We start from the raw sequence: 5,000 nt of genomic DNA, 5'->3' as shown, positions 1-5,000 counted from the left end.
TTTTTCGACGCCACCCACACAGCCTGCATCATCTGTCCACCACAGGAGCCCCAACGCCAGTGCCTGCGCCGCACGAAGTCGTCGACCGACAATCGCTCCACCCGCACCCGCACGTGCCCCACTCCAACCGCCCAAATCGCAACTCCAGCGGATGAATGGCGGACTCTTCCCGCACTCCTATCGTGCAATCCACCCCTATATCTTGCGTTTCATGAAGAGTTATATCCAATATGCCATATTCCCGCTGTCCCTATACATGCTCTAAGTAGCTCGCTTGCTACAGCAGCAGCAGCACCACCTCCGCGCGCTTCCCTGGGGGCACTGAACCGCAGGACGCGAGACCCCACGCCCTGTGGCAAACAGGGCTCCTCGCAGAATATATACGGTCCCTACCCCGCACAACGATGACGGTGTGGGGGCCATTGTACGACACCGCTTCCTGCGGTGCCAACGCTGTCGTAGAGTCGATACTCCATCTTTGGTAGAAGGCAACCATTCCGCTGTAAATGAGTACGTCGCTCGTAGTTCAGTCACCTCGCAGCACTGCTCAGTAAACTATGCAGGCCCACATAGATAGATCAAATACGCAAATGCCCCTATACATGCTGAACGTCTGTGCAAACAAAACGAACCACACGTCACCCGCACACTCTATCACCCACACACTCTATCACACACTACTCTCTGCCTGTAACAAACACAGATACAATAATTAAGCACCGGCATGGACCAACGTCCGGTGCATCCTATCCGCCACAGTACACCAACCAGACTATGATAACCAGGCCAGGAGGTCCAATCATAAAACAGAATATCCCACTCGTCCGACAACCACAATTGCTCAGATAAGCCACCAACACCCACACATGTCCTACACAGGGGTGCACCCAACATCACCACACTGCCTCGTCTTACAGCACAAACACACTGGCAGGAATGAAACACACAGGTCTGCCGCAACCACAGACACGGCTCGCCCCCCCCTCTCACTGGCGGAAAGCGCATCCCGACGTGACATAACTCCTTTGACACACTGACGCTGCCTCGGGCATCCACGTCCTACGGTCGATATCAACGAACCTCACCCCCCCCCCCCCCCCACAACACGCCATCCCATACCACATTGTGTACCGTACCCAAACCTAACGTGTACTGTACTACAACGCAATGTGTACCATAACACAACCCAGTTTGTACCTTAACCTAACCTATGTCACCTTAACCTAACCTATGTCACCTTAACCTAACCTATGTCACCTTAACCTAACCTATGTCACCTTAACCTAACCTATGTCACCTTAACCTAACCTATGTCACCTTAACCTAACCTATGTCACCTTAACCTAACCTATGTCACCTTAACCTAACCTATGTCACCTTAACCTAACCTATGTCACCTTAACCTAACCTATGTCACCTTAACCTAACCTGTGTTGCACCTTAACCTACCTCAATTTGCACCGCAATGTAACTCAATTTGCACCGCAATGTAACTCAATTTGCACCGCAATGTAACTCAATTTGCACCGCAATGTAACTCAATTTGCACCGCAATGTAACTCAATTTGCACCGCAATGTAACTCAATTTGCACCGCAATGTAACGCAATTTGCACCGCAATGTAACGCAATTTGCACCGCAATGTAACGCAATTTGCACCGCAATGTAACGCAATTTGCACCGCAATGTAACGCAATTTGTACCGCAATCTACCCCCATGTTGTGCCTTAACCTAACCCACGTTGTGCCTTAACCTAACCCACGTTGTGCCTTAACCTAACCCACGTTGTGGCTTAACCTAACCCACGTTGTGGCTTAACCTAACCCACGTTGTGGCTTAACCTAACCCACGTTGTGGCTTAACCTAACCCACGTTGTGGCTTAACCTAACCCACGTTGTGGCTTAACCTAACCCACGTTGTGGCTTAACCTAACCCACGTTGTGGCTTAACCTAACCCACGTTGTGGCTTAACCTAACCCACGTTGTGGCTTAACCTAACCCACGTTGTGGCTTAACCTAACCCACGTTGTGGCTTAACCTAACCCACGTTGTGGCTTAACCTAACCCACGTTGTGGCTTAACCTAACCCACGTTGTGGCTTAACCTAACCCACGTTGTGGCTTAACCTAACCCACGTTGTGGCTTAACCTAACCCACGTTGTGGCTTAACCTAACCCACGTTGTGGCTTAACCTAACCCACGTTGTGCCTTAACCTAACCCACGTTGTGCCTTAACCTAACCCACGTTGTGCCTTAACCTAACCCACGTTGTGCCTTAACCTAACCCACGTTGTGCCTTAACCTAACCCACGTTGTGGCTTAACCTAACCCACGTTGTGGCTTAACCTAACCCACGTTGTGGCTTAACCTAACCCACGTTGTGGCTTAACCTAACCCACGTTGTGGCTTAACCTAACCCACGTTGTGGCTTAACCTAACCCACGTTGTGGCTTAACCTAACCCACGTTGTGCCTTAACCTAACCCACGTTGTGCCTTAACCTAACCCACGTTGTGCCTTAACCTAACCCACGTTGTGCCTTAACCTAACCCACGTTGTGCCTTAACCTAACCCACGTTGTGCCTTAACCTAACCCACGTTGTGCCTTAACCTAACCCACGTTGTGCCTTAACCTAACCCACGTTGTGCCTTAACCTAACCCACGTTGTGCCTTACCCTGCTCTGTAATTGGCATATGACACGTTACATTAATGTATTGTTGTCCAACCGCAACCGGCTCAGAATGTTGTGTACACAGCTATGTGTCATCTCCCCATAACAGCTGCATTGCAGTGTGGTACGCCATAGAGACGTGTGGGAGTAATGGACGCAGTGGATGGCGATCAGCATGAGCCGTCTGTTCATGTAGTGGCGCGTGTATGCAGACGTAGTAGTCTCTTCTCACACAATGTGATAGCACGGTGCCCCGCGTTCCACATCTGCGACATGCTACAGAGGCCGGTTGACAGTTGGTCGCGCAATGGAGATCGCATATGTACGGGGGCACCTTCCACGTGCCCTCTAGTCGGGCACATTTTGTTGCGTGGATGTGAGCGAATGTAGTGTGTCTTGACACCTGACAGGCAGGCAATGCAATAATAGTTGACTTTGCAAACGGGGATGGACGTGTACGTTTACTGGTGACGTTACGCAAATGAACAACTGGTAACCCGTTGTGGTGCGGTTGATCTTGCTGGAGGTACATCTGTGAGGGCAACGATCGGTACAGCTACGAAGCGGTCCCCACCATACCAACGAACGTGAATGTGAATCTGGGTGTGAAGCGATACGCGGCTGTGGGTGGGTGGGACTGTCCCCGGCCGGTGAGGGGGGGCCGCCCCGGCGTGCTGGCCGCGCGGTGCGTGGCGCACCGCTACAGCCGGCTGGTGGGGGCGCCCAGTGGCAGGCGCGCCGGCCGACGGACGCGGCAGGCGGCGCAGCTGCGCGCCGGGGCACCCTGCGCGCGGCGCCGTGCAGCCAAAGTGGGTCCTCGCGGACCCGGTGCGAAGCGCGGTGGACATCTGCAGTGTGCTGGTCCGATTGAGGACTGTGTGCGTTGAGGATGCGCCGCCGCCCGGCACTCGGCGCCGCGACGCCGTCTGCTGCTCGGTCGCCCCAGCGGTTCTCGCTGGTGGTTTGTATCGCAGTTGTGCGGACGTGTTGGCACGTGCGCTGTGCTGGGAGAGTTCGCTTCGGCACCCACGTGGGGCCTTTGCCCTTCTGTGGCGCTGGCGTTGGAGCTGCCGGTCACCGTAGGTGGCGCGTGTTGTCTCCCGCCGGCAATGCCACGACAGCACGCTCCCGGGCCTCTGTCGGCAGCAGCAAGCTCAGTTGGGAGCACGGGTGGTCGCACCTAAAGCGTCTACTCGCCTAACTCCGGGCGATTGCGCCTCTCTCGAACCCGACCAAGTACTTAGGACGGCGCTGCGCGCCGCCGGGACCTGAGAGGGTTTCGAGGTGTATTGTGCAGGGGAGCCCAGCCTCCTCCTGTTTGCAGAATAATTGAGCGGACGCTTGCGTGTTCGCGCGGGCCCCCGGGACACACTCCCGGGCGGCCGGCTGCTCAGCTCTAGTTGACGCAGCTCCCTGGTTGATCCTGCCAGTAGTCATATGCTTGTCTCAAAGATTAAGCCATGCATGTCTCAGTACAAGCCGCATTAAGGTGAAACCGCGAATGGCTCATTAAATCAGTTATGGTTCCTTAGATCGTACCCACGTTACTTGGATAACTGTGGTAATTCTAGAGCTAATACATGCAAACAGAGTCCCGACCAGAGATGGAAGGGACGCTTTTATTAGATCAAAACCAATCGGTCGGCTCGTCCGGTCCGTTTGCCTTGGTGACTCTGAATAACTTTGGGCTGATCGCACGGTCCTCGTACCGGCGACGCATCTTTCAAATGTCTGCCTTATCAACTGTCGATGGTAGGTTCTGCGCCTACCATGGTTGTAACGGGTAACGGGGAATCAGGGTTCGATTCCGGAGAGGGAGCCTGAGAAACGGCTACCACATCCAAGGAAGGCAGCAGGCGCGCAAATTACCCACTCCCGGCACGGGGAGGTAGTGACGAAAAATAACGATACGGGACTCATCCGAGGCCCCGTAATCGGAATGAGTACACTTTAAATCCTTTAACGAGTATCTATTGGAGGGCAAGTCTGGTGCCAGCAGCCGCGGTAATTCCAGCTCCAATAGCGTATATTAAAGTTGTTGCGGTTAAAAAGCTCGTAGTTGGATTTGTGTCCCACGCTGTTGGTTCACCGCCCGTCGGTGTTTAACTGGCATGTATCGTGGGACGTCCTGCCGGTGGGGCGAGCCGAAGGCGTGCGACCGCCTCGTGCGTGTTCGTGCGTCCCGAGGCGGACCCCGTTGAAATCCTACCAAGGTGCTCTTTATTGAGTGTCTGGGTGGGCCGGCACGTTTACTTTGAACAAATTAGAGTGCTTAAAGCAGGCAAGCCCGCCTGAATACTGTGTGCATGGAATAATGGAATAGGAC

The 5,000-nt window shown here is 54.0% G+C and overlaps 1 non-coding gene across 1 annotated transcript in view; it reads left to right on the top strand.

The window, feature by feature from the left end:
- Positions 1-4,084: 4,084 nt before the first annotated feature.
- The window catches only part of LOC126149479 (small subunit ribosomal RNA), a 1,909-nt gene continuing 993 nt past the window's right edge, over positions 4,085-5,000 (top strand). The window contains exon 1 of the ribosomal RNA XR_007530919.1: positions 4,085-5,000. This exon is cut by the window's right edge and continues 993 nt beyond it. This is a non-coding gene — a ribosomal RNA (small subunit ribosomal RNA).

This window comes from Schistocerca cancellata, unplaced genomic scaffold (assembly GCF_023864275.1).
Source record: "Schistocerca cancellata isolate TAMUIC-IGC-003103 unplaced genomic scaffold, iqSchCanc2.1 HiC_scaffold_931, whole genome shotgun sequence".
Classification (NCBI taxonomy): Eukaryota; Metazoa; Arthropoda; class Insecta; order Orthoptera; family Acrididae; genus Schistocerca; species Schistocerca cancellata.
This window is presented reverse-complemented; position numbering and strand designations above follow the sequence as displayed.